Source organism: Saccopteryx bilineata, chromosome 3 (genome assembly GCF_036850765.1).
Source record: "Saccopteryx bilineata isolate mSacBil1 chromosome 3, mSacBil1_pri_phased_curated, whole genome shotgun sequence".
Classification (NCBI taxonomy): domain Eukaryota; kingdom Metazoa; phylum Chordata; class Mammalia; order Chiroptera; family Emballonuridae; genus Saccopteryx; species Saccopteryx bilineata.
Genome location: NC_089492.1, coordinates 112572231 through 112596641, shown reverse-complemented (window position 1 = coordinate 112596641; position 24411 = coordinate 112572231). Strand labels below are relative to the sequence as shown.

At 40.1% G+C, this 24411-nt stretch overlaps 1 pseudogene; it reads right to left on the bottom strand.

Annotated features, from left to right (window-relative positions):
* LOC136329843 (small ribosomal subunit protein eS4, X isoform-like) overlaps positions 1–24411 on the bottom strand; it is a 32728-nt pseudogene that overhangs the window by 1508 nt on the left and 6809 nt on the right.

Here is a 24411-nt window from a genome sequence, read left to right as displayed (position 1 = left end):
TTAAATTTTACTGACAGCAAATGTTACCTTAAGAAATTATATGTTTTAAAGTTTCAGTGTAATGGATACGGCCATAAAAATAAATGTGATATTTTCAGTCTATTAAGCACATACAATACAAAAAAATAAGGCATGTTGTTGGTAGAGGGATAGAGGCATATTTCAAGGCAAAATGTTTGCAGTCTAACATCACTTGGAAGATAGTATTTTTTGATGGTTAGTTATTATTTTAAGGTGTCACTAAAATTAATAAAAGTATGTAATTTTTTGTTAAATATGTATTTGCAAACCCATCTACCACCTGTTACTTTGAACTATATTGGCTTCTTTGATATAATTTTTAAAAATGAATTATGTATACCATGGTGTATATGTGCCCCATCTTCTTCATCCAGTCCTCTATTTTTTTTACAGTGATTAAAAGCCTTTAAGCAAACTCTTGGCCAATACAGCAAGAATCCCTAAAAGAGTAGTGTCCTTAATATGTTCACCAGGTCCAAGTTGGCCCCATCATCATGCCAAATCCCTGAAAAATGCAACCCAACCACAGTTCAGTCTGTTAGGAGCTGTCACAGGGAGCAGGAGTCCAGGAATACTATTCAGCTAGGAGAAATGATGACATCAGATCACTTGCAGCGGAATGGTGGAGTCTTGGTAGCATTGTGTGGGGTGAAATGGGCGAATCAGAAAAAAACAGGAACTGCAGGATTCCATACATTGGTGGGACATAAAAGCGAGACTAAGAGGCATGGATGGAGTGTGGTGGTTACGGGGGTGGGGGGGGAAGGAGGGAGAGGGGGAGGGGGAGGGGTACAGAGAGAACTGGATGGAGGGTGGCGGAGGACGGTCTCTCTTCGGGTGATGGGTATGCAACAGAACTAAATGACAAGATAACCTGGAAATGTTTTCTTTGAATGTATGTACCCTGATTTATTGATGTCACCCCATTAAAATAAAAATTTATTTTTAAAAAAATTGAATTATGTAGATTACTTGAATTATAGTGAACAACCTATAAGATCAAATATACTTAAAACTAATAAATGCAGTTAATGTAAAAAACATTAAGATATTAATTTTAATATTTTGCTCCTTTTAAAATGATCAACCTGTCTCAATCTATAACTCCTATGATAAGCTCTTCTCCAAACAGAATACATAAGCCTATATTTTATACCACATATTGCTATATATGAACTGAGTGCATCTTCCCAAAATTTATATGTTGAGGCCGTAACTCCCTATGTGGCGGCATTTAAAAGAGGGGCCCTCCAAGAAAGTACTTAAGTTTAAGAGAGGTTATAAGGCTGGCACTCTAATTTCACAGGGCCTTATCATGCTCTCTCTTCCCTCCTCAAGAACACAAAAATGAGGTCAGATGCATACAAAAGGCAGTTGCCTATAAACCAGAAAGAAAGCCTTTACAAGAACTAAACTGGCCCGAACCTTGATCTTGGACTTATAGCCCTCAGTGTAAGAAAATAAAGTTCTGTTGTTTAAGCCATCCAGTCTCTGATATTTTGTTATTGCAGCACAAGCATATTAATACATCATTATTTTGTATAATTTACATACTTGGTATATAGTTTGCACCAAACAAATTTGTTGCTTAGGGCATTAATTCAGTGGTGGGATTCAGCCAATTTGCATCAGTTCAGTAGAACTGATACCTAATTTTTTTTTGCTGAGTCCAGTGAACCTGTTGTTAAAATGGTGCTTGTAATCAGGGTTCTCTCTAAGGTGGGTGGGTGTCCAATGTGAAAATCACAGATTTGCATTCCTTACTCTTCTTTAATGTTCATCTGCACAATAGTGTATTCTAAGCACCCATAGTAATGTTCATTCTGTCCATAGGTGAAAAAAATTTGGTGGAACTATGCTGGTAATATTTATTTATTCATTTCATACAGCTCATTATACCTTTGATAAATTACTACATTTTAATTCTCTCATGTTTGTTACTTCAGTCACTTTTTTCTAATATATCAAACACAATGATATTAGTTTAGTCAGCCTACCTCTAAAGTAATGGGGTCCTATTCCTACAGTGGAAAGATGGTTAAAAAATCACATAGCCGATGATGCTTAGATAAAAGTGAGGAAAATTGCAAGTGAGGACATAAATCAAGAAAAAATATGGAAATATCTTAAATAACAGTTTTATTGTTTCTTGTCAGGTATTATTTAATGTTTTTTATGAATATTTTAAACTTTTTCTTATAATCTAGTTTTGTGTACCTTTTTTATTATTCTTATTTAAATATTAAATTCATGAAATAATAAAACTACCTTTCCAGTATATCTTTTTTTTAAACTTAAAATGGTCATTAGGACAGAAAACTGGTTGTTAAATTATTTGAATCCCACCACTGTATTAATTGATTAGATTCTACTACATAGAAGCTTTTTCTACTACCTAGATTTTGAATTCATTCTGCAAATTGGGGATTATAAATATGTGGCAATCATGTTACCACTCTTTATTCCTAAATAATGAATTACGAATTCTTTCTTAATGAATCTAGACCATATTTCATATTCCTTGTCAGCAATCTAAGATACCACCATTAATTAATAGAGGCAGGCATTTAAATTGGAATTTACTTACCATTCGTATATTATACTATAAATTCATTGAGTGCAAGCCTATAACCCTTGACATGGCAAAAGCTCTGTAAATACTCACTGAATTAAATAAACTTCATTCTGAGTATAAACCTTCTATAATGAAAGTTCCCTACACAAAAGCCTTGGGTCTTGCGTCAAGATAAACCTGTCTTGATTGTATACAAATGCATGGGAATGACAGCATCATGTGTACTTTTAACATTGACTGAATTTTCATCAAGTATGAATAATGAATCAGAATAATGATCAGAATAATAATTCAATACAATAATGCATAATTCACAATAACAAATGGTGTATTATGCATCATTATGTATGAAGTTCAAATCTGTAAGACTCAAGGACACAAAGGAGTGGGGAAACTCAGCCTTTTGTCTTAAGGAACTTCCCATCTACTTGAAATATTAGACTCTTGCACATGATAATTTCACTCACGATAGCAACAGAATGTGACCAGTGCCCCTGCCAAGTAAATGGTTTTGATAATGGGAGCAGAAGTGTTCAGAGAAAGGAGGGGAAAATTTTTCTTTAAAGCTAAAGGGAAATGAGATAGATGAACCAACTCCTACAAAGTTTATTCTTCCTCTATTTTCTCATGACAAGCTCCCCTGTGGTCTTGGGGTTGATTTATTGGACTAGCTTCAGGATAGTTGCATATTCCCCAAAGAGGTGCCTTCTCTCTACACTGCCCTGCCTGATCATATGCAAAGTGGATGGACGAGAATGATTTTCTAAATCCTTGAATACCCTGGGAGATGTCAACGTCCTTTCCTTTGCTGACTCAGTATCCCATGGTCAAAGTCTTGCCATCCTGACTCAAGATGTTTAATAGCAATAGCAACTTGCAGCAACAGAAAAGATTATAAAAAGTAACAAATTAGTTGTTTTGCTACTCTCAGACTGGCACCTCTTAAGGTTATACCTAACTTACTGAGCTACGTCAGGAGAGCAGACTTTAAATCTTTAACTAAAAAAGAATTTGGCCTTCTAGACTAACAGTAGTGAATCACATTATCCTTAAAATTACCAAGAAACTAGCCTATTACTCATCACATGATAAGCAATAAGCAAATCAGTGGTACATTTAGCTGATGCAAACACTTATTAGCATTTAATTACAGAGAGTTTCTGAATCATTCTGGGAGTCGGCTAGAAATTTTTTTAAGTGGAAACTAGATGAAGAAGACAAAGTATTGAGCTTCCCATACATAAAGATTCAAACTATCTTTTAAGATCCAAGTGACATACCAAATGACAGCCTGGAGTTTTCAGAGTAGTTCAATAAAGTAGACACTAAGAATTGTGTCCCAAATTACTTTTCCTTGGCAGTCACCCAGGTTTTTTATAGAATGAAATAAACTAAAAGAAATAACCCAGGCTCCATGCTGGGTGCCGTAAAGAAGTATCGCCCATTTTCCTCTAAATTAAAAACAAAACAAAACAAAAACCAGAGTCTTATTTTCAAGATGTAGAACCTACCTCCAACCCCATTGCCCTAGGACATCTGACTCTCAGGAGAGGAGGAAACCCGAATCTGGTTGATGAAGCACATCTTTATAAGAATGAGGGTTAACGTGACTTCATTTTTGAGAAGGACTGGGAATCGGTAGAGTTTTCCTGGTGTAAACAGAAGAAATGTTTCTATTACCAAGTTAATCACTTTCTCCAGGTGTAAACAAACCACTGCAACAGCACTAAAGCCAGACTTATTTCAAAAGGGAAGAAGGAAGGACTGAAGGTTACATCTCTTTATTCTTATTTTTGAGCAGGTAAATAAGCACAGGACCCTTCCTGGTCCCCTCCATCCCTGACCTCCCCAGCCCCACAGTGGACAGAGGGGCTGCAGGAGTGTGTTCAGTTCTCCACACCACCACCTCGCTCTCCCGTCACCTGCTCAGTTGGAGAAACCATTATGTAAGTGATTTTCTGACTCTTCTCAAAAGAGAAATCCCTAAAGGAATCCCCAACAGGTGAAGTGTCATTTGGCTGGAGTCCCAGGGATGAGAGGGAGGAAGCCAAAGTAAAGAAGAGCAAGAAAATCAACATTATTGATCTCCTCATAAATGCCAGACATGTTATATTCTATTTCATTCCAGCAATCAGACATGAGACACTGGATTTAGACCTAGATTTGAGTTCCAGCTCTGCCACTTACTAGCTATATTACTTGAATATCTCTGAAAGTCAGTAGTTTTACCTGTAAAGTGGAGTAGTAGCTAATAGTAATAATCTTTAGGTTTAAAAAAAATTATCTGAGGTCATGCTTGTAAAGTACTTAATGTTATAAATGGCAGGAATAATTTATGAAATATTAGCTCTATTTTATACGTGAAGTATGTGAATCCAAAGGATACGTAACTCTCCCAACCAAATAATACCCAGAAGATGGCATGTTTCCTCCTGACATGATGTTTGACTAGTTCAAAACATTACACAAGAATGCATATGTTTTTTAAAGGCACATGCATTTTCTATGCATTCAGGAATCACTCATTAAATTCCTTTTATAATAGTGTGGAGCAATTATCCTTGAAAGTGACTTTCAGATCCTGCAAGTGAGCCCCTGCCCCAGGCCATCCTAGTGATCAGAATGAGACCTCAGCAAGCTGAGGGTTCCAGGGAACTCTTTCCTGCCAAACCAGGCTCCCTCCTTGCCTTCTTCTACCTCTCTTTTGGATGGGTTTCCTTGTACTTTTTTCTCCAAACTTCTGGTCTGCACTTCAGCAGCAGCACCCCTACCCTACCCCTGAAGGGATTCTTGTCCATGGAGCTTGTGATAGAGACAAAATTCTCACTAAATGTTATATTAGCTCTCCTACATTTCCTGACCCCTTTAAATTTACAGAACCATCTGACTAGTTGTAGCCAATAAAATGTGAGCAGAAGTGACATGCATCACCTTTGTACTGAGGCCGTGAAAAGCCCATGCCAGATTCTCCAGTCTCATTTCTCCGCTGTAGAGTATAAAGTCTCCATCACCCGGATCAAGCAGATACTAAAATAGCAGTGCCTTGGTTAGTTTGAATTCCTGAGTGACTGCGTGGAACAGATTATCACATCATACCACACTGGATACTTTGTATAAGAGTTAAACTTTCATTTTGTTAAAATGCCAATTTGAGGCTGTGTTATTACAGCACAATCTAGCATATCCTAATTTATACAAAATTCAGTCCCTGTCAGTAAGTTAGTACTGGGTTTCTTGGTCTTGGCTGCCTCTCCAAGGCTCCCAGACTGGCTCTCATTTTGCTTTATTGACCCTAGCACACTCTTCAGCAAGTGTAGAACCTGAAGTACTAGTCTCTTCCCAAGAGTTAATTATCTGAATCTCTTCTTCCCTTTTCTCCTCAAGTTCTAACTCAACCCTGAGGAGGCCAGGGGCTGACCCAGCTAGAGACTGATTAAACCACCGGGATAGAAAATGAAGCATGGAGTTTTTAAGTAAAGTAAGGAGAGTCACTAGGATTAGGCAGATGAGATAAAGAGTTGGCATCCCAGAGATCAGGAGAAAGTGCTCAGAGTCGGGAGTAAAGTGCTTCAAGATGGAAAGATGAGGCCAAAAGGGAAGTGAGTCATGATCAAAAGTAGGATGGCCCTGGGCAGTTTATTCCCTCTCACAACATTTCATAACATTTAGTGTATATGGTTCACCTCTACAGAGTCAGCGGGTGAGCCTGCAGAGGTGACTCTGGCTAGCTTCAAGGATCAGGTGTCTACTAGCACAGATGCACTGACCACCCTATACTAGGTGATCTGTTAATCCTACAGTGTGTGTTCGTGCACTGGGAAACTTGGTTTATTCCATGCCCCTGGGTGCAGGGTTCCTCCCCGTCCGCAAATGCAGCAATTCATACATCGCTCATCAGTGGGCTCCAACCCAGCATGTGCAATAACTTGTTTCATATTCTAGAAGTTTACAGTCTGACTCACTTATGTAATTTCTTCAGAATGAGCACAGAGCTAATTGAGGAACTTAATGACTAATTTCTCAAGTCAAACAAGATGTGTTCACATTACCTTTTGACATTTCAGTTTGTGACCAGATTGTATGATTTGACTATGAAAGCAATTATCACACCTTATACCCCAACAACATTAAAAATCAATATGGAGTGAAAAAGTTAATTAAGATTATAAAATATTAATTATCATTTTTGATATTTTCATTTAAAAAATCTATTCTTCCTTCATTTGCTCTATATTCAAAGCCAAACTGTAAATGATGTATCTCTGAATTTACAAGGCTATAACCAGTGGTATTTACAAGATAAATCTTCAAATCACACACTGAATATTCAATGAGAAGCAGCACATTGCCTAGTAGCTTCTCTATTATTGATATCCTGTGTACCTTGAGAGATTGTAAATCTTTGCATTTAGACCAAATTAAGTTTGCAATTAAATGTAAAGGTTTTTTTTTTAATCTTGATATTTCACACCTCGGAAAGTAATGAGAGAATTTATTGTTACCAATGAGCTTTCTAAAATGATGCATTTTAAACCAAGCCAAATACTTTTACCATGAAAGAACACTGAGTTCACTTCTAGAATGACTCCCACATCACTAAATTCCACCTTGCTATATTTGAGAACAGATTCCAGTATTAATTCTGTTACCTTTCAAAAACTGCTTTTTTACTTTGTGCATATGGGAGTTCATATATCCTATTCATGTTCTGCCAATGTAATACTGCTCATTTCCTACTGAAACTGAGGAAGGCAAGAGTTTATGAAAATGTATAAATTTACAATCCACAATTTTGAGATACCTTCTAATTATAAACCCCTTTCTTCCACACAAAGTTGATGCTGTTAGAACTTGTGAAAGTGGGTTCAGTTTAATTCTATTGGCTTTTCAGATCACATAAAAGTTTCACTTGATGTTCCTAGTACATGGGATAGTCAGTATCCTACCTAACAGGCCAGCCAACTTGAAACGGGGTAAGCTTACCAGAGACGATGCTCCCTGCCCCAGATTACACAGTAAGAGCAGATTCTACTTCTCTTAGGAGAAACTTCTGAGGGCCCTAATCCTAGAAAGGGAGGTGTGTGCATCCTAGAATCAGTTAAAGAAACCACTAAAAGAGGAAGTATGATCTATTATTGTCCGGGACCCTAGAGCAGGCATTGTCACCTCAACACTCCAGTGACTGCTTACAACAAATGCCAAAACCAGTGGGAGCACACTTGGCTTCTTTCAGAGCACTCTGAGAGACCTGGAGAGTTAATGTCACCAGGAGAGGCTCCCAACCAATGGCCAATGGGGTTTGGTGGGTGGTAGGTGTCATCTTATTTGATTCTCACCTGGGATAACTCTGAAGCACGTTCTACCCTACCTCGTAGGTCCCCCCAGGAGGACTGAGCTTCAGTTGCCCATGGTAACTGATATGTTATTCTTTTTTTAAATTATTGTTTCAATTACAGTTGACATTTAATATTATGTTAATTGCAGGTGGTTAGACATTTATACAATTTATGAAGTAATTCACCCAATAAGTCTAGTACCCACCTGGCACCATACATAGTGATTACAATATTAGGACTATATTCCCTATGCTGTACTTTACATACCTGTGACTATTTTGTAACTGCCAATTTGTACTTCTTTTTTTTTAATTATTTTTTTTTGTATTTTTTCAAAGTTAGAAGCAGGGAAGCAGTCAGACTCCCACATGTGCCCCACGGGGATCCACCCAGCATGCCCATTAGGAGGCGATGCTCTGCCCATCTGAGGCATTGCTCCATTGCAACTAGAGCCATTCCAGCGCCTGAGGCAGAGGCCATGAAGCCGTCCTTAGTGCCCAGACCAACTTTTGATGCAATGGAGTCTTGGCTGTGAGAGGGGAAGAGAGAGACAGAGAGGAAGGAGAAGAGTGGAGAAGCAGATGGGTGCATCTCTTGTGTGCCCTGATTGGGAATCGAACCTGGGACTTCCACTTGCCAGACTGATGCTCTACCACTGATCCAACTGGCCAGGGCCCAATTTGTACTTCTCAATCCCTCCCCTTTTTCACCCAGCCCCTCTCCCCCTTCCCACTTGGCAACCATTAGTTTGTTCTATGTGTGAATCTGTTTGTTGGTTTACTTTGTTTTCTATATTCTTCCCATTTTATGTCCCAACTCCTGTTGATATTTCCTAAATCACCTCCTAAATAAACTATTTATAGTTGAACCCTGGCCTAAGAGTCTACCTTTTTGAGGAATCCAAAGACAATCCTTTGTACTTTTGACAGTTCAGGAGGAAAAACCCTCTGACTCCAAGTGATACATACCTAGACAGAGGGGTGATAAACAAATGAAACACCTCTGATCTTGACTCTTGGTCGTTGCAGAAGTCCCTGATTGTAGTTTGCATGCAAACATGAATAAGAAGACTTCCAGCTTTGGAGTTCAAGCATGGGCAGTGTGGCCAAAGTTAGCCCAGGGAAGTGGGATAATACCTCCCCCTACTCTACACGATTTGCATCAGCAAAGGACCAACAACTGTGAGCAGGCAGTGCTGCACTGAACTTTGATAAGCAACATCATTTGGTGATGGGAAGCATCAGCTGTTGTGGTTACTGGACCCAGTGACAATCTACTTGGATGCAGTAGTTAATGCAAAAAATTGTCCTGGACTGTGGAAGTTCCTAGAGCTGTGCTATCCAGTATGGTAGCCACTAGATATATGTGACATTAAGTTTGAATCTAAATTAACTGACATTAAATAAGATAGATGTTGTTTGTGTGCACTAGTCTCAAGTCAAGTGCTCAATAATCACGATAGATCATGGTAAAATGTTCTATTGGACGATGCCTCTGTAGAGTTATTGGGTAGGTCAGGAGGAGAAGTCTCAAGGAAGAAAGACATACTAAACTCCTGCCAGTAAGGGATCTAATGTACAGCATCATGACTATAGTTGACAATATGGTGTTATAAATTTGAAGGCCGTAAAGAGAGTAAATCTTAAATGTCCTCACTACAAAAAAAGGAAGTTGTTCTGTGAAGTGATGGAGGCATTAGATAATAGTAGGATGGTAGTCATTTTGCAAAATGTAAGTGTATCAAATCAACATGTTTTATTACACAGCTTAAATTTACACAATGGCATATGTCAAGTATATCTCAAAAAAAGCTGAAAAAAGGATAGGAGATATTAAGATAGTCATTTAAAAATAAAAATATGTGCCTGTATCAGTACCCCAAGTTTATGAACAGTTCATGTTAGTTACAGAATTACAAGAGTTACAGAATTACAGAATGGCTGTAAGAGAGTTTAGAAATTAGATGGGCAAACCTCCTGACCTAACATTATACAAGCTAACATAAAAATAAGGAGAGTGTTTCTGTGGCTACCGGGAGAAATAATGTATAAATGTAAAGAGCACTATAATATCCCTGTTATAAATTAAAAAGGCAGAGATTAATTTTAGCTGAGGTTTCATGGAGGAGGTGGAATCTTCAGTAAGTCTTGAAGTATATGTAGGATTTCAGTAGGTGAAGAGGCAAGGGGGAGCCACCCAGTTCTGAGAGAGGTAAGAAAGCAGAAGCCATGTTCAGCGAAGGTTTATTAGTCAGATTGTCTCTGTAGTGGACAATAAAGATGTACCAATGGACTGGGGCCACTTGAAGAAGAACCAAGAGTCAAATGGGGCTCCCCCCTGGCACAAGGCCAGAACTCTTTCTGGAGAGGCAGTCCTCAGACCTTTTCCCCCATTTATTCCTCTTTAGCCAACCTACTGTTAATGCTACAAAAAGTGATTTCTCATTACAACACTCTCCTTGAGTGTTGAATGATCTGTGCTCTCAGAATCAGCCCCTGTCTAAAATTCTGCAGGTCTTGAGGCTAATTCTGATGAACTACGTGAAGGTGGTGCCTCCACTTCTCCGTTCATACTGAAGAGTAGACTGCTGTTTTGATAGTGTGATTTTACAAGAGTACTGTCTCCTGAGGCCTTGTCCAAAGGATCCTGCTCCAAAACCTCATAAAATGGCACATGAAAGAACCCCAACTCTAAGTAGCTTAAGCAGATGGGATATGTTGGTAGCATTCTGAGATCTCTGAGTTTCAAAGAGAAAGCTGTTTCCCAACCTATGAGCAGAACAGGGAAGGCAGTGCTGGAGATATTGGACAAAAACGGAGACTTGCACATCACCTGGACTTCCCTCACTACCATCAGTCACCCCCTTTTTGTGCTGTGCTCTCTGGGGGCTCTTTGTCATCTGTCTGCAGACAAGCTCTGTCTCCCAGCTTGGACATGGCACCACTGCTACAAACTTGCACCCTCGTGGTTCTGACACCAGAGAGGGGCAGCTCCCATTGAGTAACTCACAAGGAAGAACTCATGAGCCATCCCTGGCCCTGTCACAGCCGCCAGGGAACTGTGGACATCTAAAATGATGACAGTCCTCATTTAGACCACATGATTAGGGTTGAGGGAAGAAAAGTAGTTTCCTCCAAAAGAAGGGGCAGAAAGAGAAAGAGATAACTCGGCTCAGACACAACCTCTAGGAAAAATTGTGGTCAGCCACGCCTCTTGGAATATGGGGTAGAGGGAGTGGGGATTTGCAAAAGGGTCCCCTGTGCCAGGTCTCAGTGAGCCAGGCGGTCCAAGGTGTAGAAGAGGCCTGACGTTAGCCAAACCATGTCCTTCTTCTGCTCAACTCCGCTCATACAGTCCTGAGGCTGCAGTGAAGAATACAGGACAATTGCCCCCAATGTGCCAAACCCACCTAAAATCCAGAGCCCAGAACTTTGTAAGAACCATGCTGCCTTCCAGAGCAAGCCATGATTCCTCTCCTCTTATATTAGCTTTAGGGTATTTTTCAGGTGAGCTTTGCAACTTTCACTAAACAATTTTTTTAGGATTCCAATAATAAACAAATGTAAAATGCATCAGTGTGACAGATGACAATGTACTTTAAGACACAAATAAGCTACCACTAGGAGTGACCCCTACATGAGAAATGCATTCCAGCTGACAGCCTTCTTGGTAGGAGACAGGCATCCAAACCACATGAGGCATCCAGTGAGTGCTGCTCACTGCATCCAGCCAGAGGTGTGGCTGACCTCTGAGAGCCCCTGCCCTGGTTTGCCACATTCACTCAAACACAAACATATCCCTGCCGAGAGGATCAAACTTTCCAAGCCCTTTGGAGAAGAATATTTTTCAGCTGAAACTTGAGCTTCTGGAGGGTGCTCGTCAAAGGGAAAACGGGACAGTCATTTCACAGCCCCCTTGTGGGCCTGATCAGACAAACCATCTCCCCCTTCAAATAGAGACCAGGACCCCGCACATGGATTGCTCACAACTGATATTAACCTGGAATACCATTTCAAAGTGCCAACTGCTGCATATTCTCACGTCGACCAGACTCAATTTAAAATTTGATATAAACTGTGTAGAAACGAAAAGCAAATGCATAATTTGCCTCTAAAACCAGCTTTTCTTCCCGACTTCAGTAAAATTCTGGAAAAAAAAAATTCGCACTATATCCCAGGCTTTAAACCCCATCTCCATATGCCCTCTGTCTCAGCCCCCGCACTGAGGCAAAGCCTAGCGGTTCTCCGCCCCGGGCCCTTCCTGGCCTGTCCTTTCTGCTCCTGTCCACTGGCACATCTTAGTGTCTGATGGCCTGAGAACCAAATCTGACCCGCAACCTTTTTTTGGTGTATAAAATTTTACTGGAACAGAGCCATGCTCATTCATTTCTGCTCCAGCTGTGGGTGCTTTCACACTACAAGAGCAAGACGGAGAGGTTGAGACAGAGACTGGCTCTCATTGCCTAAAATACTGACAATCAGGCTGTTTACAAAAAATGTTTGCCAGCTCCTGCCTTAAAATATGCAGCAGGTCTACCCAGCCCTAATTTCTTTTCAGTTATTTCTACATTTTAAAACATACCTTAGTCAAAACGCTGTGCTAAATTACCAGTGGATCTTACACTGACTCACACACACACTCTATTTAAAGCTTGTAAGAAGCTTCCCATAGCACTTAGAATAAGTCCCAATACTATGTTTTACATGGTTGGGTGAGGCTTACCTCTCCAACTTTCTTTTTTTTTTTATTTATTTATTTTTTTTAATAATTTTATTTTTTTAATGGGGTGACATCAATAAATCAGGATACATATATTCAAAGATAACAAGTCCAGGTTATCTTGTCGTTCAATTATGTGGCATACCCACCACCCAAAGTCAGATTGTCCTCTGTCACCTTCTATCTTGTTTTCTTTGTGCCCCTCCCCACCCCCTTTTCCTCTCCCATTCCCCCCTCCCCCCGTAACCACCACACTTTTATCAATGTCTCTTAGTTTCACTATTATGTCCCACCTACGTATGGAATAATGCAGTTCCTGGTTTTTTCTGATTTAGTTATTTCGCTTCGTATCATGTTATCAAGATCCCACCATTTTGCTGTAAATGATCCGATGTCATCATTTCTTATGGCTGAGTAGTATTCCATAGTGTATATGTGCCACATCTTCTTTATCCAGTCATCTATTGATGGGCTTTTTGGTTATTTCCATGTCCTGGCCACTGTGAACAATGCTGCAATAAACATGGGGCTGCATGTGTCTTTACGTATCAATGTTTCTGAGTTTTGGGGATATATACCCAGTAGAGGGATTGCTGGGTCATAAGGTAGTTCTATTTTCAGTTTTTTGAGGAACCACCATACTTTCTTCCATAATGGTTGTACTACTTTACATTCCTACCAACAGTGTATGAGGGTTCCTTTTTCTCCACAGCCTCTCCAACATTTGCTATTACCCGTCTTGCTAATAATAGCTAATCTAACAGGTGTGAGGTGGTATCTCATTGCCATTTTCATTTGCATTTCTCTAATAGCTAAAGAAGATGAGCATCTTTTCATATATCTGTTGGCCATTTGTATTTCTTCCTGGGAGAAGTGTCTATTCATGTCCTCTTGCCATTTTTTTATTGGATTATTTGTTTGTTTGTTGTTGAGTTTTATGAGTTCTTTGTATATTTTGGATATTAGGCCCTTATCTGAGCTGTTGTTTGAAAATATCATTTCCCATTTAGTTGGCTTTCTGTTTATTTTGTTATCAGTTTCTCTTGCTGAGCAAAAACTTCTTAGTCTGATGTAGTCCCATTCATTAATTTTTGTCTTCACTTCTCTTGCCTGTGGAATCAAATTCATAAAATGCTCTTTAAAACCCAGGTCCATGAGTTGAGTACCTATGTTTTCTTCTATGTACTTAATTGTTTCAGGTCTTATGTTTAGATCTTTGATCCATTTTGATTTAATTTTTGTACAGGGGGAGAGACTGTAGTCCAGTTTCATTCTTTTGCATGTGGCTTTCCAGTTTTCCCAGCACCATTTATTGAAGAGGCTTTCTTTTCTCCATTGTGTGTTGTTGGCTCCTTTATCAAAAATTATTTGACTATATATATGTGGTTTTATTTCTGGACTTTCTATTCTGTTCCATTGGTCTGAGTGTCTATTTTTCTGCCAATACCATGCTGTTTTGATTGTCGTGGCCCTATAATACAGTTTGAAGTCAGGTATTGTAATGCCCCCAGCTTCATTCTTTTTCTTTAGGATTGCTTTGGCTATTTGGGGTTTTTTATAGTTCCATATAAATCTGATGATTTTTTGCTCTATTTCTTTAAAAAACATCATTGGAAGTTTGATGGGAATTGCATTAAATTTGTATATTGCTTTGGGTAATATAGCCATCTTGATTATATTTATTCTTCCTAGCCAAGAACAAGGTATATTCTTCCATCTCATTATATCTTTTTCGATTTCCCTTAACAATGGTTTATAGTTTTCATTATACAAGTCCTTTACATTCTTTGTTATGTTTATTCCTAAGTATTTTATTTTTTTTGTTGCAATCGTGAAAGGGATTATTCTTTTGAGTTCCTTCTCAGTTGTTTCATTGTTGGCATATAGAAAGGCTATTGACTTCTGTATGTTAATTTTGTATCCTGCGACCTTACTGTATTGGCTTATTGTTTCTAGTAGTCTTTTTGTGGATTCTTTGGGGTTTTCGATGTATAGGATCATATCATCTGCAAAAAGTGATACCTTTACTTCTTCTTTTCCTATATGGATGCCTTTTATTTCTTTGTCTTGTCTGATTGCTCTGGCTAGAACCTCTAGTACCACATTAAATAAGAGTGGAGAGAGTGGACAACCCTGTCTTGTTCCTGATTTAAGGGGGAAAGCCTTCAGTTTAGTGCCATTTAATATGATGTTAGTTGATGGTTTATCATATATGGCCTTTATCATGTTGAAATATTTTCCTTCTATACCCATTTTGTTGAGAGTCTTAAACATAAAATTGTGTTGTATTTTATCGAAAGCCTTTTCTGCGTCTATTGATAAGATCATGTGGTTTTTGTTCTTTGTTTTGTTGATATGGTGTATTACGTTAACCGTTTTACGTATGTTGAACCATCCTTGAGATTCTGGGATGAATCCCACTTGATCATGATGTATTATTTTTTTAATATGTTGTTGTATTCGATTTGCTAGTATTTTGTTTAGTATTTTAGCATCTGTATTCATTAGAGATATTGGTTTGTAGTTTTCTTTTTTTGTGCCATCCTTGCCTGGTTTTGGGATGAGGGTTATGTTGGCCTCATAAAATGTGTTTGGAAGTATTGCTTCTTCTTCAATTTTTTGGAAGACTTTGAGTAGAATAGGAACCAAATCTTCTTTGAATGTTTGATAAAATTCGCTGGTAAAGCCGTCAGGGCCTGGACTTTTATTTTTGGGGAGGTTTTTAATGGTTTTTTCTATTTCTTCTCTACTGATAGGTCTGTTTAGGCTTTCTGCTTCTTCTTGACTCAGTCTAGGAAGGTTGTATTGTTCTAGGAATTTATCCATTTCTTCTAGGTTGTTGAATTTAGTGGCATATAGTTTTTCATAGTATTCTACAATAATTCTTTGTATATCTACGGTGTCCGTGGTGATTTCTCCTCTTTCATTTTGGATTTTGTTTATATGAGTTCTTTCTCTTTTTTCCTTGGTAAGTCTTGCCAAGGGTTTGTCAATTTTGTTGATCTTTTCAAAGAACCAGCTCCTTGTTCTATTAATTTTTTCTATAGTTTTTCTGTTCTCTATTTCATTTATTTCTGCTCTGATTTTTATTATCTCCTTTCTTCGGCTGGTTTTGGGTTGTCTTTGTTCTTCTTTTTCTAGTTCCTTAAGGTGGGAAGTTAAGTGGTTCACTTGGGCTCTCTCTTGTTTGTTCATATATGCCTGAAGTGATATGAACTTCCCTCTTATCACTACTTTTGCTGCATCCCATAGATTCTGATATGTCGTATTGTCATTTTCATTAGTCTGTATATATCTTTTGATCTCTGCACTTATTTCTTCTTTGACCCATTCATTTTTTAGAAGTATGTTGTTTAGTTTCCACATTTTTGTGGAATTTTTTTCCTCTTTTTTGCAGTTGAATTCTAGTTTCAAGGCTATATATCAGAAAATATGCTTGGTACAACTTCAGTTTTTCTGAATTTGCTGATGTTGTTTTTGTGGCCCAACATATGGTCAATTCTTGAGAATGATCCATGTACACTGGAGAAAAATGTATACTCAGTCACTTTGGGATGAAATGTCCTGTAGATGTCTATCATATCCAGGTGCTCTAGTGTTTTGTTTAAGGCCACTATGTCTTTGTTGATTCTCTGTTTGGATGACCGATCTAGAGCCGTCAGCGGTGTATTGAGGTCTCCAAGTATGATTGTATTTTTGTCAGTTTTTGTTTTAAGGTCAATAAGTAGCTGTCTTATATATTTTGGTGCTCCTTGGTTTGGTGCATATATATTAAGAATTGTTATGTCTTCTTGATTCAGTGTCCCCTTAGCCATTATGAAATGGCCATTTTTGTCTCTGAGTACTTTTCCTGTCTTGTAGTCAGCATTATCCGATATGAGTATTGCTACACCTGCTTTTTTTTGGATGTTATTTGCTTGGAGTATTGTTTTCCAGCCTTTCACTTTGAATTTGTTTTTATCCTTGTTACATAGATGAGTTTCCTGTAGGCAGCATACAGTTGGATTTTCTTTTTTAATCCATTCTGCTACTCTGTGCCTTTTTATTGGTGAGTTTAATCCGTTTACATTTAGTGTAATTATTGATACTTGTGAGTTCCCTATTGCCATTTTATATCTTGCTTTCTGTTAGTTTTGTGTCTTGTTTGATCCTTCTCATTCGTTTTTCTATCTTTTGTTTTTATTTGGTTGTATTCCATACATCTTTCCTCTGTTGCTATCTCTTTTATCTCATGTGCTTCTGTGGTGGTTTTTTCAATGGTGGTTACCTTTGAGTAATGAAAAGGGTCCCTACCCTGTTCATTGTAGCGAACTATTTTGTGAGTACTTTTGCACTCCATCGTCCTTTGCTACTTACTGTTAATCTCCATCTTCTCCCCCTCTTTCTTTTTGTTGTTGTCACAGTTTAAATTTGGTTTTATTGTGTTCTTCTTGGAGCTTTTACTTGTTTTTTTTTGTTCTTTGTATCTGATTGGAGAACCTCCTTTAGTAATTCCTGGAGTGGGGGTTTTCTGATGATAAATTCCCTCATCTTTTCTGTATCTGTGAATGTTTTTATTTCTCCTTCATATTTGAAGGATAGCTTTGATGGGTATAGTATTCGTGACTGAAAGTTCCTCTCTTTCAGGACTTTAAATATTGGGGTCCACTCTCTTCTAGCTTGTAGAGTTTCTGCTGAGAAATCTGATGATAATCTAATGGGCCTTCCTTTATATGTTGTATTCTTCTTTTCCCTGGCTGCCTTGAGAATTTTTTCTTTGCTGTTGGTTTGTGTCAATTTCATTATGATATGCCTTGGAGTAGGTTTGTTGGGGTTAAGAAAACTCGGAGTTCTCTTTGCTTCTTGAACTTGAGGCTTTAGTTCTTTCCACAGGCTTGGGAAGTTCTCATCTATTATTTGTTTGAGTATGTTCTCCATTCCATTTTCTCTCTCTTCTCCCTCTGATATACGTATTATTCTTATGTTATTCTTTTTGATGGAGTCAGATAATTCTTGTAGGGCTATCTCATTTTTTTTAATTTTTGAGTCTTTTCCTTCTTCTCTCTGTTGTGCCTCAAGTTGCTTGTCTTCTATTTCACTAATCCTCTCTTCTATCTGACCTGTTCTATTAGCTAAACTTGTTACTTCGTTTTTCAGCTCGTGAATTGAGTTTTTCATCTCTGTTTGATTTGTTTTTATAGTTTCAATTTCCTTGGACATATATTCTTTGTGTTCATTGAGTTGTTTTCTGAGCTCCCTAAATTGCCTTTCTGTGTTTTCTTGTATATCTTGGAGGATTTTTAGGATTTCTATCTTGAATTCTCTGTCATTTAGCTCCAAGGTTTCCAATATATTAAATTTTTTCTCCATAGATTTTTCCTCATCTAGCTGTGTTACCTCTCTTTCTTTTGTATCCATGATATTCGATTTTCTCTTCCTTAATGGCATCTGAGGGTGGTTTTGTTGATAGTATTAATGAGATTTAATAAAGAATAAAAAGTTTAAAAATAATAAAAAAATAAAAAATCGAAAAGAGTTTTTTTTTTTAAAAAAATTAATAATGAAATAAAGAAAAATAAAATAAAATAAAAATTTTAAAAAAAGAAAATTATTTCCCCCCTCCTTTTTTCCTCTCCTCTCTTATCCCCTCTTTCTTGAGAAAATCTTGTGGTGAACTGTGAATTATAACAAACAATGCCTGTGATGGAGGGCCTGAATTGGGGAAAAGTAATAAAGGGGCAAAAGAAAAAAAGAAAAAAAAAGAGGATATGAACCCACAAAAAGCAAATAAGGAAAAAATTTGGGTCAAGAATAAAATGATTTTCTTTTAGGTGTTGGTTGTCTAAGAGTTATGATGAGAGGAATAAGAGGAAAACGGAAAAATGGGGGGACAAATTAAAAAATTATTATTGTATTTAGTGGAACAAGAACTAGATAATATGGAGAGCCAGGGATGGGAGCACTGCTAGTGAGTTAAAAAGGTGAAGTAAAAACCCCCCAAAATGCCACAAACATAAGTTTGAGTCCCAGATAAGATAATTTGTTTGTTATTGAGGTTTGAATGAGAGGAGATGTAAAGGAGAAAGGAAGAAACTAATATAGAGGGAGAAAAGAAAGAGAGAGAGAAAAAAAAAGAGGGAACCACTAAAAGAAGAAAAAAGAAAGGAGAGAGAGAGAGAGAGAGAGTTAAGGGTTTTGGAGTGCAACCCTCATAGAGAGAAAGGAAGAGAAGAGAAAAGATAATGGGAGATGTAACACTTATGGGTAGTGTAGTTCAAGGAGAGGAGAGAGTAAGACCGGCAGAGAGTTAATCGGCCAAATTGGAGGAGGAAAAAAAGTATCAAGAATGAAGATAAGAGAAACAAACGAACAAATATAATAAAATGGGATAGGTTATAAAGTCTGCAGATTATTCTTGATTTGAGAGGTTCTCTTCTTGCTTCTTGCTTTTTCTTTTCTCTCTCTCTTCCTGGTCGGTGACTCTGTACCCCGGGTTCTGCCCCTTTGGCACGCTCAGGTAGAGGTTTGCAGTTGATAAGTCTCTATGGCAATGTCATGTATTGTGCTTTAGTCTCGTTGGCAGTTGAAGCTCATTAGCATTTATAGGCTCCGACAGTGAGAGAGTCCGTGTTCCTGGAGCCTTTCTCCTAGTCTTTCCTTCCTCAATTAGTAGCCTGATAATCCAGCTATGGGGTTGCTGCTGCCTCTGCCTGGATAGTAAGAGGCTCAAAGACCTGGCAACTCCCCACTCTATTTCCACTCAGCACAGGGCTCTGGGTAAGGCTCAGTCAGTCAGAGCTGCTAGCATAATCAGGCGGGCTTTCCGCCCACTCAAAGACCTCTGGCTCTGCCACTCTGTCCGGTAACACAAGCGGGCGCCCACTTCCGGGGCGCTTGGAGGAAACTCTCACTCACTGTCTGCGACCAGGATATCCGGCCAGCAGTCTCATGCTCTGAGTGAAACCCCCAACCGCAGGGAAAAGTTGCAGCGTTGGAATTGAGTCTCGCTCCGTCCCCGTGTGCGGCTTTTGCAAGGCGCTGGGGCGGCCCGAGATTCCGCTTTGGCCCACACAAAGGCCCCTGACTCTGCCCCTCTGTGCGATAACACGGGCACGCACTCCTGAGGCACTCGGAGGAAAATCTCATTCACTATCTGCGCGCGCAAACCAGGATATGAGGCCGGCCGTGTTTCCCTCTGAGTGAAACCCCCTCCGGCACGGAAAATCTCCACCATTGGAATTAGTTCTCACTCCCTCCCATGCGTGGCTTTCCCAGGGCACTGGGGCTGCCCAGAGACTCTGCCCTCGGCCCACAGAAAGGCCTCTGACCCTGCCTCTCCGTGGGGCAACACAGGCACCCACTCCCGGGGCCTAGGAAGAAATCTCTCGCCCACTAACTGCGCGCACGCCGACCAGGACCTCTCCAACTTTCATTGCCTCCCTCCTCATTCACCACACTCCAGCCTCCCTGGCTTTCCTCATTTCGTGCATGCACCAAGCACTTCCCACTCCAGGGCCTTTGCAACTACTATTCCCTTTGCCTGCGACACTCTTCCCCACCCACTGGCGTCTGGAAAGCACTTCTCAGCCTTCAGCTCTTTGCTTCAGCGTCTCCCCCTCAGAGACAAGCCCACCTTTCCTGACGCAGGTTTCTTTCACTCTGTTCTCTCCTAGCACTCTGTTCTTTTCATTCATAGGGAGAAATCAAGCGTTGGTGTGTTTACTTACTGTCTGTCTCATTATTCTTAAAAGCTCTAGGGGGCCAAGTATTGTGTTCATTTTATTTATCACTCCACATCTAGCACCTGTCAAATAGTAGGCACTCGAATTATATTCTTACAGATGAACAATCTTCCCTTTGTTATCAAATAACATTCATTCTTTGGCTTGGAACAGTCTGTCTCTATTGTATTTTCCAGTTCTAGTTGTTTGTCTCATTGCAGGTAAACTGAGATAATCATCATTTCTCATGTATACACTGAACTTCTGCTCTTCTAAATACTTTCTTGTCCTTCCATGCATGAGTGGAAAACAGGGTTAGAAAACGCAAAGGGGGGAATATTATAAAAAAATAATACAAGAAAATTTCCCCAAACTTAGAAAGTGTGCTGCAAAATGCCTGTTCAGTGTGAGCTTCATAACCTGAGGATTCTGGAAGAGAGTAGAGTGGTTCCTTCAGAGTTCTAAGGAAAATTCAGCCCAACATGTAATTCTGTGCTTAGCAAAATCACTAGTCAAATATGAGGGGTGGATTTAGACCAAAAAGAGAAAGTTGTGCAATTTAAAAAATTGGGATTCAACACCAGAGAGCAGCAAGTACAATTCCCAGGATGACGGTGAAGAGAGCTTTTGGGTGACAGTGGCTGCAGGCCTGGGGAGCGGCCCCCACCCATGGGGACAAGGGGACACAGAGAGGTAGGAAATGTCTGTCTCCACGGTGAGAGGAGGTGAGGGGGAGGGGGAGGAAGAGATTCCTTACCTGATAGAGAGTTTTCAGCCTGCAGGAATTTAGGGATGAAAAGGGAAAGGGGACAACCATTTCACGGCTCCCTCTGGGCCAGATCAGACAAACCGTCTCCCCATTCAAATGGAGGCAGGGAACACACACAGGGGTCCAGTTTACAGAGCCCTAGGGAAAACTAAAGTTTCAACAGGAAGAGAAGAGGGAATTTAAAGGTACATAAAAACGACTGGTGAGTCCTTCCAAGTCACCTGGTAAATTATATTCCTCTTCCCTAGGCAAGTTTTGAGCAACTTGATGAATGAAACTAAGGAATTTAGATGAAGGACAAAATATATCACCTTTTCTTTCTTTGCAGTAAAGGCTTATTTGGCTAAGGCCGTTTAGTCGTGAGAGCCAAATGGGCTTTGTACCCCAGAACTGGGCAGACTTCCCCACCGGCCAGGGCAGTGCTCCAGGGGAGGCTTGCTCCTTGGAAACAGAGCTTGCACCCTGGCAGAAGGAGAAAGGGCTGACCCAAATTTACCACCCAGATTAACCTGCTCCTCCTTCCCTCTGGAGAAGCAAATGAACAGATCAGTAATGGGCCAGAGAGAACACAGAAATGTGCAAGGAAAACCTCACCTCATGGAAGAAAACATTAGGAGCAGGAACAGCCTTCCTGCACGACTTAACAATACCAATGTGAAGAGTGATTTCACCAGAAATTATAATACAGCAATGTAGGAAGGGCCAGGAAACGCAACTATCTATGACAGTGGTGACAGAAGAGAGCTAAATCCCCAGCCTCAGAAAAGAAATTCAATACATAGCCTTAAAACAGAAAGTCAAAAAATGACAGTAAAGCATATTGCATGGCAGTAAGTAACCAAGGAAATAGCTAAAAGCAGCTGTAAGAACTGGACGAGGCAGACCAGGGCAGAAAGGTCTGGGGTGCAGACAAGGAGCAGACAACTCTCGCCCTTTCCGTATGAAGACTCGTTTGTGCTGCTGTTGGACTTTCAAGACTTCGGATTAGGTTGAATCATATAAAATTGCCCATTTTTGACCATTTATGGCCTAAAAAATAAAAAAAAGAAAGCTTGGCAACTCCATGTGTTCATATGGTTCAACCTAAACTTGTAACAGAAATTTAGTTTTAAAAATATTTTTCATATATATATATATTTATTTTTATTTTTTTCTGAAGTGAGAAGCAGGGAAGCAGAGAGATAGACTCCCCCACATGTGCCCGACCCGGATCCACCCGGCATGCTCAGCCCCTCTGGGGCATTGCTCCATTGCAACTGAAACCATTCTAGCGCCTAAGGTGGAGGCCATGGAGCTGTCCTCAGCACCTGGGCCAACTTTGCTCCAAGGAGCCTTGGCTGTGGAAGGGGAAGAGAGAGAGAGAAAGGAGAGGGGGAAGGGTGGTCACTTCTCCTGTGTGCCCTGGACAGGAATCGAACCCAGGACTTCCACATGCTGGGCTGACGCTCTACCACTGAGCCAGCCTGCCAGGGCTAGAAATATTTTTAATGAAAGGAAAAGAAATGCAATCCCCAGGCAACTCCTCTGCCCTTTCTCTCCCACCTGGTTTGTGGACCCCTCCTTACCTGTGCTAACACACTTTTACTTATATGGAGTTTCCCCAACCTGGAAATCCTCCCTGGCCTTGTCTTCCCCTTCACTGTGTGACAACTTTGAGAGGAGTGGTCTATTTATCAGGGGGTCCTGCGCAGCAGCAGCAGGCACAGAATGTGACCCCAGTCTTTTCAACATGACATTGCCTGTGCTAACAACCCTGGCTGAGTGCTTGGATTGGGCACTTCCTTCCCAAGGTATTTATAATAACCCTTTAGTAGTCTGTTTTAGGATTTTACCCAGAATCATATCAAGCTTACTACTTTGCAGTTTGTGGAATCTACTATAGTCTCCCTTTTTTTTAAGGGGGATAAAAAAGAAATTTAAAAACAGAAAACCCATTTTCCTATCCTTGGGTCTCCAGCTGCTTGCCACGATCCACATTCCCCATTGCAAGTTCTCTCTGAAGCTGAGGTGTTATTAGTCTGCGCCAGGAGACCGGACCTCCCTCAGATGCTCGGCTGGGTGAACAATTGCGTAGCATAGCTCTCAGGCTGCAGATTGGAGGGCCAGGGTATGAATTGTGCCCCTTCTCTTCCTCTGATTACGTGAAACTTAAAAACAAATAGCTCCATCTCTCTAAGTCTGAAAATCCTAATATCTAAATGAGATAATGCTTAAAATCATAGAATTATTGTACAAATTAATGAGGTGATGCAAGTCATTGAATTCAAGAAGCCTTCAAATGTGTCACTATTACTACCTGACATGGGTTTCCTCCCATCTGGACTTCCATTTCCCCTTCATTGATGTTTGTTCTGTGCTTTTCAACCCAAAGATCATTCCTTGTTGCCGAAAATGAAGGTGAAAAGAGGTGGAAGAGCTCTGATTTTCCTCTGTGGTTGGTAGGCATACAAGAATCCTTCCAAGGAGCAATCCTGGTCCTTCCCCTACTCCTTGTGGGACTCAATACTTGAATATAGTTTTATGGGTTTTGTTCCCTGAGCATTTCTTACAGGCTCGTGGGAATTAAAGCCTGTCTGGCTCCCAGCATTCATTTCTATCTTCTATAGATGTTCTTTTGAAATCAGCACTCATCAGAGAGCTCCTGTTGTAGGAACCCTGGTTCCCTAAGCCCCCATGTAATTACCCCTCACTGGGTGGATTTGCATTTGCATAGACGCACCATCGCTTGCTTTGATAGCCCCTGACCTTCGCTCCAAGCACCTACTTCTCTCTGAACTCTTAAGGCATGGGGGCTTTGCCTCAGCAGGCCCAGCTTTCCTCCCGGGCTCTCACTGCCTTGGGGAAGCCAGGGATGCCGTGATCACTTCTCACAAGGTTCTTCTCACTCCTCATCCCCCTCTCTTGGATAGAATTAGAGTTAAAGCCACAATTCTGCGGGTTACTTTTAAAATTAACAGGAAAACAACAGATAATCAGAAAAACCCTAGTTGTATGGAGGTCGTGGAGACTTCTAATGCTAAAGAGGAAGCACCAGTTTCTACTGAAGCAAGCAACTCTAGTGATGTGACTTTCTCCCAGTCTGTAGCCAGCAAGAGAAATGACGGCTTGGGCCCTGGATAACTTCTTCCGAGTCAGAACCATACTAGTGACAAGAGGACACAAGTCCTCTGCCAATACCTCGCTGGACAGCACGGATGCAGCCCTCTCCTCTCTGAGCCTATTTCTCAGCTGCAACATGAGGGTGTCGAATGATCTCAAAAGTCTCATCTGCATGAAAGTTTTAGGATTCTA